Raw genomic sequence first — 16,211 nt, 5'->3', positions numbered from 1 at the left:
TAGAAGGAAATTTTGAAAAAGACTTTTTGTTCCTCCAAGAATTGTTGTAGTAACCATCATTGGGAGCATTTTTGAAAGAATTTTTCTTAGCAAGTTGGGCTTCCACCTTCATTGCAAGATGAACTAAAGAACCCAATGATGAATACTCTTGTAACTCAACAACATCTTGAATATCCTTCCTTAGACCACTCACAAACCTAGCAATCATAGCTTCTTCACTTTCCTCTAATTCAATTTTAAGCACAAGCGTTTCTAACTCTTTGGAACCGTTGGAGTCTCAACATGAGGTCTTTCCTAAAATGTGGGGGCACAAACCTAGCGCGCATTTGATCCTTTAAAGAGTTCCAAGAGTCCACGGGAGGACCCTTGTGATAGATAATGTCCTTTACAACACCATGCCACCATTTCATGGCATAATCACTAAACTCTAAGGTGGCTAGCTTAAGCTTGTGCTCATCTTGGATCTCATGGATCTCAAATATTTGTTCACACTTAGCTTCCCAATCTAAATACACATTAGGATCACTAGAACCATTAAAACAAGGAAGCTTGATCGAAGGTAGCCTAGCCTTTGCATCTTGGTAGTAGCCATTTCCATGGTGATGTCTCTCCCCTTGGTTGTGATGTCTATGTCCATGGTATTGGGGTGGAGTTCGCCTTCTCCTATGGTCCTCTTCACCGCCTACATCATTTGAAGAACCTCTTGAAGAATAAACCACGGGAGGTTTCTTGCGATATATAATGTCCATTACAATTTTTTGCCACCATTCTTTGACATAGCCCAAAAAGGATGAAGAAACTACCCTAAGTTTATCGTCATCTTGGACCTTATACACATGAAAATAATGGTCAACCTTAGCCTCCCAATCTAAATACACATTAGGATCACTATCACCATTAAAACTAGGGACTTTGGCACAAGAAATGTTGAACACCGTGTGATATCTTTGGTCACGGTTATAGCTCTCTTCATGATGGTGAGGCTTCCTTCTTCTATGTTCCTCTTCACGGCCAAATTCATTTGAAGAACCTCTTGATGAAGGTCCATGTGAATGATGCCCATCATGGATAGAGTGAGATGGCCTAGCTTGTTTCACCTCCATCTTTTGCAATTTCTCTTCCAAACGCCTAATGGTGCGTTGAGCTTCATGCAATTCACCAAGGACCGACCGAAGCTTTGGAAGGAGAGTGTTGCTTGTAAGATGCATCACATGAATAGCCAGCCATTTGCAAATGAAAACAGCAAACACACAAAAACAGCAAACAAGTCAAGAAACAAAGTTAGCAAAACAAATGAATTTGGCAACCAAATTGCCGAAGTGAATTTGGCCAGAAAAAGAAGTCACTCTCAAAGAAATAATGTCCCTGCACCAAGCTGATCTTGAGGTCTTGGAATCCTCAAATGAAAGATGTCAAAGCAAGGCACACCAATCTCAAAGCCAACCACAACAAAACCAATAAAGCAATAAAGACAAAAAAGAAAAAGTATAAGCGATGAAAGGCTAGAACAAAAGGAATACTAGATGTTTGACAAACTCAAAGATTAATGAACAAAAGACAAGCAAGAAAAATAAGGAACTCAATGAAAAAGTAGGCACACAAAAGAATACTTAAGGAAAAGCACTAGAGTAGATGAAGAAAAAAAAAAAAAAACTACTGGAAAATATTTTTATGCAAACTGTGCTTGATGTTCACTGATTTAACTGGAATGATATAAAGCGAACTGGATTATGAAATTTTAACCACAGAAACTTCAAGATCTTAGCTCAAAAATGGCACTGGAATCACGCAAAAAAAAGTAAGCCAATTAATTGAGATAAATTTTTCAAAATCGCTGCCAGATTACCGTATTTTTTTCGGCAGAATTGTACACTTTTTGTATTTTATTTATCATTTTTCGTGTACTTTGAATTTTTGAGTACTTCTTTTTTTTACTCTTTTCTAACACTTTGAATAACACAAATCCAGAATTTCAGAATTTTCCAGTGAGTAAATCAATTGTAATAAGGAAAAACAGTAAGCACGTTTTCAGAAAAATAGAGGAATCCTAACAGGAATGAAAAACAGAATTATGAACTAGCAAAGACATAATGGAAAATGATGTATATGAACATGTATAGGTCTAGAATACAAGTATGAACTCAATTCTAAAACAAAAAATGCACAAAGGATCAAATATCAAACTCAGAAAAATTATATGATACCAAAGCAAGAAACAAAAAATTCAATAAAAGTACTACAAGAAGTGATGACAATTATGGAAAAACAAGACTAAGACAAAACTTGTAAGGATTCAAAAAGGAAAATACTCAAACATATGATAGGAAACATAAAGAAAACAGCAAGAAAACTCAAATAAGCCTAAAACAGAAACGTAAATTGCAAGAAATTAAAGAGCTCTTGAAATTAAAGTGCAACACAACTCAAAAATCAAACAAGAACACACCTAAACTCATGATACCACATGATATGATTCCAATAGCACAATATGAATGATTCTTGACATTCTTAGGAATCATCTTGAGTTGGATATGAGATAGGCACTTTAAGATAGAATTGGATCAAGGTTCTATGATCAAGAACTCACCAAGACTAGTACCAAAACCCAAACTCATATGGAAGTTCCATGTATTGTCAAATTGAACCGAACAAATTGATTGAAAAGGCAAAGGCACCGAATAAAATGTGTAAAAACTGAATTGCACCGAACAATTAAGCTAGAAAAGGAAGAAGAACCAAAGATGAACAGCAGAATTAAAATGACTGAAGCAAAACAGCAAGGAATTGAAAAAAATGCCGAACAGAAAAAGCTAAGAAGCAAGATAAGACATGAATATAACAAGAGAAGGAAGGAAGGAGAAGAGAAAGCTCATGAAGATGGAGGAATGGTTGGTTGATCACGCCACTTAGAGGATGGTGACTCCAAGATGAGTGTGCAAGCCGCCACTTGAGGTAACCATAGGACTCTCAAGATAAGACTAAGTGAGGAAGGCACAAAGCTCTCCAATTCTCTCAAAAATTGAGTATAGTTTCTCTAATCAAAATTCAGATCTGAAAAATACAAAGGCAACACCTTGATTTATAGCCTACAGGTGCTGAAAATGCAAAGCGAATTAAATTCAAAATTCCCCCCAAATACAAATGAAAGTGGCGCCAATCTAAGTTATGAGGAAGGTGTGACCTCCTCTCTCACTTTGGCACCTCCCTATTACTCCTACACCTATCTACTAATGCACACCCCCCCTAAGACTCCTAACTAAAGACCTAAAGATGCTTTAACAAAAGAGGTTTCTAATGTTTCCCTCTAAGCACCATCAAACAAAGAAATTACTGCTGATAAAAAAAAACAAAGAAATTACAAAAAGAGAAAATAAACGTCCATTAGCTCCTAAAGCTTTGAACATGCTCCTTGTAAGCCTTCGAGGTCGGCTTTGACCTCCATGAGCGTCCTCTATTCGAGCCTCAACCTCTTCTTGCTCTTGATGATTGGCCTCCATGTCCACTTGAGCTTGATCTCCATCAAAGATGGTACAACCACAATAGTAGAGACCTCCACATGATGACCATCAATAGGATTCACAATTGAATTTACAAGTTGTGACTCTGAGCCCTTGGCTTGCATAACAACCGATGAATTCCTTACCATCCCCGGTTCTGAAATCCAAACTGTATCAGAAGTGGAGTGAACAACACTTGCCTGGGTGAGGACCTATCATGATCTGAGACATCCTTGAGAGGAGGCATACCTGCAAAATCATCCTCCCCTACAATTGTTTTATCATAAGCAAGGTGACCCAAGAATGACCCTGCATTAGCCTCGCCAGGAACATCAACTGTCAAATTACCAATAGGGCCTTCCACAAGCTTCGAATGCGGATCTTTTTTCGATACTCTTTATGTTGTTTAGGAACCGCGACCTTCCCTTGTTCCTGTTCATCAAGAGTTGTCTTCTGGGAAGGCTTATGTTGAGTCCTAGGAACACATCCCTGAGCATACATCACGTATTTTGTTTTGTATGAATGTCCTAATCCCTCACTAACAATTGACAAGGAATTAGAGCTAACAAAAAGAAGGATACTGAGGAGCAAAAGCAACTCATCCATACCTAGGACAAGTGATTCAGATAAGTGAGGAGCATACCACCTGGAGAGCTAAGTGAGCTGCAATGAAAGAATCAAGCTAAGTAAGTGATTCAGATATTTAAAACTAGTTTTGTGTTAAGTTTTTATGTTTCTAGTTAAGACATTGCATGAGTATCTAAATTTTGGCCTAAAAATTATTCTCTAAACCAAAAACAGTGAAAAACAATAAGCCTTATAAGTAAAAGGAAAAGTGGAAAAGGCACACTTGAGCTTCAAGATTAAAAAATAAGATAAATATGAGAAAGAAGGCAAGTTAGTTGACGAAAGAGCAACATAAATCATTTGAATGGCCATTAAGTACTTGATTGCTTAACTCAACTCTGTGTTAGCTTAGGAACTAAACAAAATACAAAAACAAGCTAGGATTCTGAATTCACCTAAAAAGTGTGAAAACAACTACTTGGGTAGGGAATTTGGAACTCAATTGGGAAAAATATTAAATAGATTGATGCATGTCTTATATATTTTAATTTGATTTGAACGTATATGTAATGATAACTTAGTTTGCAAAATTGCAGGTATGAAAAAATGCCAAAAAGGTATGCACAACTTTGTTTTAGAGCTAGCAAAGAGTTAAGTTGGGGGGAGTTCATAAGTGCCAAATTGTAGCAAAAATCTAGAAGCAAAAGGCACGAGAAACAAGTAGAAAATGTGAAAATGTCAGCAATGAAGCATGCCAAAACACTCCAACTCAAGTTTCACATGAAGAACATGAACAAAAAAGGACTATGCAGAGAATTGTACAGAAAAGAGGACAAACAAGAAAGGAGTTGTAGACCTAATTCACCTACCGCATGAAGAAAGGCTCAACATATTGAAAAACAGCAAAATGTTGAGCAAATCTCCATTCGTTGAGTGAATTGAGGCCAAAACCAAAGAAGCATCAAAAGATCAAAGTGTTGAGAGAAAGGGAAAGAATTGAGCGAATACAGTACTTAACCATGAATAAAGCCTGAATTTGCTTAGAAAGGGCTCAAGCCAAAGTCAAGATGGGATCATGAGGATTTCGCTTGGAGCCAAGGCTAAGCATAGCCTACCTCATGATTAATAGTTGGTAGGGATTTTTAGGATCTAGAGTCAATCCCTAGCAAATCCTTGAACTTGAAATCTCAAGTGGCCGAATAAATGAAGATTGAAGCCCAAAAATAATTTTTAAGGATGAAGAAAGTCAATTTGTTGAGCGGATTGATTGGCATTGAAGGGATCTCTAATCTCCTTGGACCCTTTTAAGTCCCATTTCTAAAAACTCTAAGTAAGGGCCTTGGGGTAATGCTCAAAGGCATTGAGAGGTCTTGAGAAATTGAGAAGCAAAGGAAACACCTAAAGCCATTGAGAGAAAACCTTTCAGAAGGCATTTAAGGAGTTTTAGAAGGATCAAGTGAGATCCTTAGAGGTTTAAATAGTGAGGTTTTGTTGATTTATGCTCAGAGAGTTTGAACTTCATAATCCAATCAGGTTAAGTAGGTCAGAGCCTTAGATGAAGTGAAGACCAATCTCTGAAGAAGGGAGTCTTGAAGCTAAGTTGGCCACAACATCAAAAGTTCTCGTCTTACTTTGTATTGTAAGATTTCATTATAAGTTCCTAAATATATATTTTTGGGATTGGATGACACTGAATATTTCTGGAATTATTGTTGTTTATTGATGCATGTTTCCCTTTTGAATTCAATTTCATTATGTCCGGTAGTGTGCTTAATGTTGAACGGTGAGGACTGACCATTGATTGTCCATAAGGCATGAATGAGACCAGAAGATGAATTCATGTTTCTGAACTCTATTCAGCCAGCCCTAAGACTCAATGGTCATAGAGTGGGGAGCTAAGACTATGATGAACTATTCCATCTTAATGCATAAATAAGATCATAACAGTGGCTTTATTGTTGTAGATAACCTTGTGTAAGAAATTGGCTTAGTTTGGCGAAAATAGGAACAAACATCTTGAATAAAACATTGCATATATGAATAACAATAAAGGAAAGTCACATGGTTATTCCAATTCGAACATTTCATTGATCTAACATTTCACCTCTCGATTTAAACATTCATTACGATATTATTATTATTATTAGCATTACTATTACTATCATTATCATCATATATGCAAACCATTACGATAAAATATGTTGTGATAATATTAATTTCCTGTGGATACGACAACCTTCAGTTGTATTACAACTCACTTGGTCCTCTTGCCGAGTAAAAGAGTGAATTTTTATTGAGCTTAATTGACATACACCAAGGATTTCTGACATCTTGTTGGGGATTTACACAAACCAGTCAACATTTTGCATCAGAGAAAAAGAACAACAATGGCCTAGGCTAAGCAATCATGTATTCATTCCTTTACACAAAGTGAAATCTTTTTCAAGAATGTGTGATATGCCCAGCCTACTAGAAACGCTTCGCGAAATGAATCACAAGGCTTGATTCTAATCAAATCCAAAGCACTGAGCGTAGAGAAAAAACACTTAAGCCATTTCTCTTGTCCAAAATAAATAATTTTTTTAAGAGCAAATCCGCTCAACCAAATCCTCTCTGCTCAGGCTAAATGTCACTAGATGGGAGGGTTGCTTTCTTTTACGTGTTGTAGAATCGTCTGATAAGTTCACGATAACACTTCTTTTTGTCATGTCATACTTTAGAAGCGTCTAACATTTAAAGCTTCTAATAAGATTTTCTTATTGTGACCATATGTTATTTGATTGTCTAGGCTTAGATTTCACATAAATGAGCTTCGTTAAAAATCATAACATACCTTATAGTGTTTGTTATTATCAAAACATATAGACTCTCGTGTCACGAGATCGTCTGATGGATGATAGACCATCTAGTGCTTAACACTCATCAACGGTCTATGAACAACTAGATAGTTTAGTAAGAACAAAGAGATTAGACAATCAGATGTTTAGATAGTGTATAAGAGTAAACATATTAGATAGTCCTCGTCTTATATGCATTAAACGATCATCGTCTTCTCTTCTCTCTAAATAGCCTTGTATATTTCTGTTATAGTTATGTTAGTCAAATGATATGATTCTTCTTTCATTTGTTTGCCTTTTGTTTTTCCTTTCATGGTATCAAGAACCAGTAATGGTTAATTTTGGATTTTTCCATATCTTCGTAATCTTTATCATTCTCGTACTAGACACTTAAAAAATAAAGCTTGAATTTGCAACCTTTCAATTAGTTTTTGCTTCGTATCTGTTTACAAAAACTAATTCCAAACTAATCACAAGGGTTAGTGGAAACACAATCAAAACTTAAACTCATAATTTTCTCGTTCTAAAATTTTCGCCACAATAAAATAAGACTTGAAAGATTGTTTAGCTGTTCAAAATATTTTTGTTTAGAAAAGATACACAAATATTCGCAAACATGATAAAAGATAACTACAAATGTTAACTTGATCAAGTCAATTTAAGAAAAGATAAACCTTATAGATATCCAAAAATAGGGATGAGTGTAGTGATTTCACAATTTCAAATTTTAACGTTTTGAGGTACAAAATCTCTTTTGTTAAACATATATATAGTGGATATGTATATTCAAAAGTGTTGGAGATGCAACATTGACTAGAGATAAAAATATTTCATACTATTGATGACATTTTACGGCAAGTGCACCGCGTTTGTCAGAAGTAATAATTGTCCCTAAGGACAGATATCGATCCCACAAGGAACAGTGAATTATCGAGTACAATAATCGCTAAATATAAAAACAGAACAATTAAAAGAGTTTTGAATTAAATATGTTGGCACTGATCAATAAGAAAACATAAAAATAATTAGTTGTTTCAATTGAAAAAATAAGGATTAGTTTCATCTCTCTCACTCTCAAGTATTTTGATTAGCATGTCAATATTGAGTTTTTGATTGAAATTGATGCCCATATAAAAATCATTTATATCGATTCCTCGCATATAAAATCCTTAAGAATGTCCCCTAAGTATCGATCCCTCGCATAATTATAAGAACAACTTAGAACGAAGCTCAGACGTTTAATAGCAATTAACATTTCAAGTCTATTCCTAGCACTCAAATATGTTAAGTATTGTTGTTTAGGTCCGAACCCTAAAAATACCTCCCGGTCAGATTTAAGATTCTCAATTTGTCACGGAAAATTAAAAGTAAAACAACAATACCAATAATCAATCAAGAACTGAATATTAATATATAAAATATCACCTCAATACATAAGAGTTTGAGCAGATTACTCTCAATCCCAAAGGGTAGAATTAGCCACGCATACTTCTATCACCTTCCATTCTCCCAATTGGGTTACAATTCACTCTATGGTGTTTTCCTCTCAATCTGGCACACTACAATTGAGCCTCTAGCCCTCTATTTATCCTAGTTTTCTAGGGTTTGGTTGCTTCCTATGTCGCGCTAATGGGCTAAATGATAAAACATAAAAAAGGCCTAATCTTTCTTTTCATCTTTTTCCATTCTGAGACCTTCTATCTTTATCTTTTTAGCTCAAATCATTCATCTTAAATCCAAATCTCCAATCTTCTTTAGAAATCTGCAATTAACACCAAATTTGGGAATAAAATACTCTTATTCAAATAAAGATCATAAAAAATATAAAAAGGTATAAATTCATAAATTAGGGATTATTTTATATGTAAATTAGCAATAAATCCTCATAAGTGCCTATATTTTAATATGAAATATTACTGAAATTAGGCACTTATCACTCTCCCCAACTTAGAATCTTGCTTGTCCTCAAGCAAAGTAAATAAAATATATTTGAATTTAAATATCAAACAGCTTAATTCACTAAACAACATATCAAATTAGAAACTTATGATGCTTCCAAATTCAAATATAGAAAATTATAGACACAATCAACTTCCAAGATCAAATCAAAACAAACAAATGACAATTCATCAAGGAATATCTTCTCATATGTGCTCACAGGTATGTGTTTCTCTCTATTTTCACTAAATCATAACAAATCACAGTTGCTTTTCATTTCATCTTCAAATCACAAACATATTAGAAACATGAATCTTGAGGTCTTTTCAAGGGTTGTAATGAGGCTGGGCTTCCAAAAAATATTGGTTTTTCTTAGATAACAAAATGCACATCTTAAAGAAGAAGAACATACCTACAATTCAATTATAGAGAATGATCCTGTCGGTTGACCCGAGTGCAAGAGTCTTGCCACGTCAAAGGTTTCTCCTTCTGGATCGGCTTTGCACCACGTTAGCCTCTGCTCCTCACGCCTCGAATCCTCGCGAGAACCTGAAAAAGACAGAGTGGCGTCGCTGCGGCCGATCGCGCTTCGACGCTCAAGTCAGTGACGGAATCACCAAATACTAGGAGAGAAAATCTCAACTCAAGGAACCGTGCAAATATTCTCTCAGCGTACTCGAGTGTTCTGAAAAACGTACCTCAAAATCTGTTAAGAGTTCCTTATATACCTGAGCGTTTCTTTCTCCTGACGGTTACACCTTTGGACACGTGGCTCACATCCAACTGTACACGTGTCACCATCTGGATCCCTCTCCACTTGAGCGTCACTTTCTACTCTTTAAGTTATTCAACTAAGTTACCCATGCGAGGAGTAACTATAGCTTCCTTGGAGCGCGACCCCTTAAGCGGCGAGTACGGGGTGTCACCATGCACACCTTCTCTGTGGTCTCGCCTACCGCTATCACGATCTGCTTCACTTGCACATCATGCATGTTCTGGTAAACTGTTCCCTTGCTTCGACCTCTGGCTAGGGAATGATCATCTGATAACCTCGTCCTTCGTACTCGTACCCCCTGGAAAGCCTTAAGTGGGCCTTCCTGATCTTTCGGCGATGTGCCCCTTCAGCCAGTCTCTAACCACTTGATTGCCTAAAACTCACATACGGCGATTACAATGCAAACCTGGTGACCGCCGGTTATACATGCTAGAGATCGAAGAACGCCAACTCAACGGTTGGCGACTACACAGACTTCCCGACGTACTTCCCTCCTGTCAGCCAGGTGTTCCGCTCAACACGCCTATATTATCGCTTGCTGCCACGTCATCACTTCCGACTACCTGATCGGTACAGAGAACATATATGTTATCTAATTACCACTTTCTTTCGATGTCACCTTTTTCCTCATTTTCTTTCTTTTCATGATTTTCATGAAAAAAAAAATTCTATCTTTCTTTTTTTTTTCTTCTGTTTCTCTTTCTTTTTTTGTTTTGTTTTCAATAATAGGAAAAGATTCTTCCTATTTTCAACTTTTTGAACTTTCAAAATCAGAACCAACCATTCCCTTTTCTATATGTATTGCATCTATGTTCTCCTTCCTTAGACATGCTAAAGGGTAGAAAATTATATCAATAAAGGTTAAGGTGCAATATTAACAAAAAATTTCATGGCCCAAAGGGGATATAAAAAAAATGGAATTCTAATATAAAGGTTGGCTTTTTGGCCCTGGCTCCTAATTAACACAAACAAATGCCTCAATCATCTTCTTGCTCTTTTATGATGCAACAAAAATAAAAATTAAGCAACCACAACTGTCAATTCATCAGTAAAACCCTCAAAACTGTTTAAGGTTCACACACTCACTTGGTTTAATGGTCTCATTCTGTTTTGTCTTGTCATTATCTGTCCTAATCAATCATCCTCTTAAATTTTCATGTATCATAATTTTAACTACATTTGAATAGGGATTCAATCATATTTTCTTTTCTAACATGTGTCTAATTCATCTCACTATTTAATATCTAAACACAAATTCTTTTTTCCACAATTCAAAATTAATAGTCTAGTTCTTTTTTTTTATTTGAGAAAAATAAACTAGAAAACAAACAAATTAAAACTGGAAATTTATTCAAGAAAGATAATTCAAAACCTAAAACTAACAAAACAGGAAATTTATTTAAAATAAGCAATAAAAACAAACTAAACAAATAAGCAAATAAACAAAAAATAAAATAACCGAAAAATAAAATAAGACAAAATTCAAATAACTGAAAAAAAAAGAGAATTAGAAAGATAAAACCATATTTTTGCTCAATCCTCTCTTCTTAAGAAGTCATCCAGCATTTTGTTAAAATCTTTTATCTACAGTCTTGCTTCATTTGCTGGATCTGCCCCCTGAATAATAGAACTTGTCCCCAGGTCAAAATACATAACATAGGTTGGGTTTCCCTTGAAATTCTCCATGGTTTACCAGCTAGACTTATTTGATAGGAGTGATTGGCTAGACAGAATTTCCTAGCCACTTCATTATTAAAACCATATGTTCTCTCTCAACTGGTGATAGATACCGTCATCATCATCTCTCAATCTTTTCTAACTTCTCCTTGCTTCTCTTTTCTTTATTTTTAACTTCTATTCTTCCGAGTTGTCTTCTCAATTGCTCAATCTATAAAAACTTGTTTTCTTAATATCATAAGACAACTCAAGCAAAGATTAGTATAACAAGCAAATAGTTTTTTTTTATATATATAAAATGAAATAAAGAAAAACAGAAAATTTAAAATAAAAAAAGAAATAAAAATAAATAGTAAATTAAAAACAGAACAAAAATAAAATAAAATAAAAGAAACAAAAACTTACTTAAATAAAAACTAAAAACTAAAAAAAATAATAAAACTATAAGTTTTAACAGAGAGAAAAATAAAATAAATAAAAACAAGACTAATATATAAAAACTAAAAAAAAATATAAAATAAAACAATAAAAAAAATAACTAACTAAGAAAACTAAAACAGAATATATAGATAGAAAAAAAAACTTGCGTAAAATAAAAACTAAGAATGAAATCAAAGAAAATATTAAAACTAAAAATAAAAATAAAATAAAATAAATAACTATTAAGAAAAATAAATAAAATAAAATAAAATAAAAATGAAACAAAAATAAAACAGAAACTAATAGTAATAAATAATAAATAAATAAAAACTACGTAAACTCTTAATAAACAACTTAAGCTAAACGTAAAAATAAAATATGATAAAACAAAATCCAAATCAAAATAAAATAAAATAAAAATAAGAATAAAAACAAAAACAAAATAAAATAATTACAGTAAAAAAAACTACGTAAACAATATAAAAATACAAAAGTAAAGAATAAAATAAAATATAACAAAACAAAATCAAAATAAAATAAATAAAGTAAACAAATAAAAAAATACTTAAAAGAAAAAATATCAACATAAAAATAACAGTTTTAAAAAAAAAACAAACATATTCACATCTAAAAAAACAACTTTTTACATATTCAAAACTTGAAAGGAAAAACAAAATCTTTACAAAAAAAAATAAAAATAAAAATATACAGATCTAGAAAACAAAACAAAAAAAAATTATTCACATCTAAAAAAAAACAAAATCTTTACAAAAATATTCAAATCTAAAAAAAATAAAAACTAAAAAAATTTATTCACATAAAAAAAAATAGTTAGTATATTCACAATATTTAGGAAATTATACTCAACAAATCAAACATGTTCCCCGACAACGGCGCCAAAAACTTGATGACATTTTACGGCAAGTGCACTGTGTTTGTCAAAAGTAATAATTGTCCCTAAGGAAAGATATCGATCCCACAAGGAACAGTGAATTATCGAGTACAATAATCGCTAAATATAAAAACAGAACAATTAAAAGAGTTTTGAATTAATTATGTTAGCACTGATCAATAAGAAAACAGAAAAAGAATTAGTTTTTTCAATTGAAAAAAATAAGGATTAGTTTCATCTCTCTCACTCTCAAGTATTTTGATTAGCATGTCAATATTGAGTTTTTGATTGAAATTGATGCCCATATAAAAATCATTTATATCGATTCCTCGCATATAAAATCATTAAGAATGTCCCCTAACTATCGATCCCTCGCATAATTATAAGAACAACATAGAACGAAGGTCAGACGTTTAATAGCAATTAACATTTCAAGTCTATTCCTAGCACTCAAATATGTTAAGTATTGTAGTTTAGGTCCGAACCCTAAAAATACCTCCCGGTCAGATTTAAGATTCTCAATTTGTCACGGAAAATTAAAAGTAAAACAACAATACCAATAATCAATCAAGAACTGAATATTAATATATAAAATATTACCTCAATACATAAGAGTTTGAGCAGATTACTCCCAATCCCAAAGGGTAGAATTAGCCACGCATACTTCTATCACCTTCCATTCTCCCAATTGGGTTACAATTCACTCTATGGTGTTTTCCTCTCAATCTGGCACACTACAATTGAGCCTCTAGCCCTCTATTTATCCTAGTTTTCTAGGGTTAGGTTGCTTCCTATGTCGTGCTAATGGGCTAAATGATAAAACATAAAAAAGGCCCAATCTTTCTTTTCATCTTTTTCCATTCTAGGACCTTCTATCTTTATCTTTTTAGCTCAAATCATTCATCTTAAATCCAAATCTCCAATCTTCTTTAGAAATCTGCAATTAACACCAAATTTGGGAATAAAATACTCTTATTCAAATAAAGATCATAAAAAATATAAAAAGGTATAAATTCATAAATTAGGGATTATTTTATATGTAAATTAGCAATAAATCCTCACAAGTGCCTATATTTTAATATGAAATATTACTGAAATTAGGCACTTATCAACTATAGAAATGGGTGCAAACCTCACCTTATGAGTCGGTTTATAAGGTTGAGTTAGACTTAAAGTCCACTTTTTAATATGGTATCAAAACCATTTAGAGCCTATTGTAGAGAAAGTTTGTTGGGTTTATCAATCTATCTGCTATCAGACCACCTATAAATGTATAGTCTCACGCACGAGTTGGCAGATCTTGGTGTGAAGGGTGTGTGTTGGAGATTTCACATTGACTAGAGATAAGGACATTTCATAACATATAAGGGTTTGCAAACCTCACCTTATGAGTAAGTTTTTGATACAACCAATTAGCCAGGCAGATGACCAAAGACACAAACACTTTGATCAGTCATCTCAGCTTACAAAACAAGCCCCACCAAATATCAGAAAGACCTCAACAGAAAAAGAACTGGGCATAGACCGAAGCATAAAATGTTCTTTCTTATGGTCTTCTTACAAGACAAAAATGTTTGTAAATAAATTGGGCTCACTTTGTGGGGTTCCAAATTGAAGAATAAACTAGAGTAGGGTGTGCTTAGTAATTTTAGTAGGGTGTATTAGGTATTTTGAACTTGTGTCAAGCTCACCTTTCATGACAAGTGCTTCTAGGTTTAGGGTTTCTTTGACCTACCTTCTAGAAGGCTTCTCACAAATGACACCCCTACCCCTCTATCTTGTACTCCAAGACACTCTCTCCTATAAATGGAGTGACTTGCCTCATGTATTGGACACATTGAATTTTGAAAGTAAAGAAACTCTACATAAGTATTTTTGTGAGACTTAAGAGTGTCATAGTGAGTTTTATCTTGAGTGTGTAAACACTTCAAGTGGCAGCTTTTTTACCACTCATCTTGGAGTGCTCCTTCTCCAAATGGCGTCACATCCTTTCTTCTTCCATAAGTTTTCTTCATCCCTTCCTCTTTTTATTTCCTTTTGCGCCATCCATTCCATTCCATTCCTCTTTATGATATCATGTTTGTCTTTTAATTTTGGTTATCACTTGTCTTTCTTCATCCTATGTTCTTTCCATTTTCGCAATTTATCTTCATCAACATAATCACCATATTGTGTTTTTCTCTTTGCCCTTGTGAACCTTCACACTTACTTAACCACTTGGTTAAGTTCGTGTCCAATGGAAATCTTCTTTGAATTTCTCACCTCTCAAAAAGCTTAAACAAAAATGCAACCCATAAAATGTGCTATCTTAAAATCAATTGTTAGACTTAAATTTCAATTATTAATAGAAAGATTTTGTACAACTTTTTAATAAAAAAAAATTGTACTAAAATTTATTATTGTTGTTACTTGAGGTGTCAGCTTAACTAAGATGTCGAGTAGCATAACATGAATTTTTTTTATAAAAAAATATAAACAAAAAATAAAATTATGCATTCAATTTGTTCATCAGATCGTATATTGCAAGGTTGTTTCTAGCAAATGAAATCACAGTTCACGTCATCATTTTAACTAGGATTACAACTTCCTATGAGGTTGTCATAGCAAAAAAACACATCATTATCATATGTTACTGCACCCCACCCATTGTTTTGCAGAATCCTACTTCTGAGAATAAAATGATCACAATTGCAACAAAAAAGTAGAAAACTTCTAGTCAATGTAGCCATCTTTATTTTTTAAGTTAATTGTTGTTATGTGTTAATATTACCACGAATCATTAAAATACTTTTTGTAATCATCAAAACAAAACAAAATAGAACTGTGTTCTTGATGCATCATTCGTGAGACCGTCTAGGGAAATAAAAGACCATCTGTAGCACGATGGTGCAGTAAGAACAAATCAGGCCGTCTAGCGTGAACACGTTTAGCCTCAAGTTGTTTAAAATGTCTAGTGTGTTGCGCCTAAACCGTCTAGTGTGAAGATATTAAGATAATCTAATCTCAAGTTCACTCAGATCGTCTTACATAATCTATTAAATTTCAAATATCACCATTTTTTCATAACGAGAAAAATAATTACCAAACTAAAGTCATGCATGGCACTACTTCAATTAACTCTAATTCAAATTTTAATTTTGAGTAAAGTCAACCCCCACAAATTCAGTACAGCCATAACATGACTTTGATATGCATCCACATCACACTTGAAATCGTCTTGCTTTGAAACGATCTTATCCATTCTAGTAAATAAATAAAAAATTGCTCACTCTTGTAATATCACAAGAAATTGCTCAATTTTAGTGCTAAAACCTCTTTATAGTATTACTTGTTGACACGTTAGAATTTTACATATCATAGAGTGATTTCATGAGAATGATCAGAACCTTTATTAATTCCTACAAACATTTTTCACCTTAAGAAGATTAGGCCCAACAAGCTTGAGTTTTCCATACAAACATTTTTGTACATTCTTCATTTTCATTCTTGATAACGATTTAACTAGAAACGTAACTACTCAATCCAATCTAAATTTGATTTGATAATCAACGTTTTCTGAGCAAGACCCAAACATAAAATGAAACAAATTTATCATAGCAATAGACAAG

The sequence above is a fragment of the Phaseolus vulgaris genome, chromosome 7, assembly GCF_051622355.1.
Source record: "Phaseolus vulgaris cultivar YP4 chromosome 7, ASM5162235v1, whole genome shotgun sequence".
Lineage (NCBI taxonomy): Eukaryota > Viridiplantae > Streptophyta > Magnoliopsida > Fabales > Fabaceae > Phaseolus > Phaseolus vulgaris.
This window is presented reverse-complemented; position numbering follows the sequence as displayed.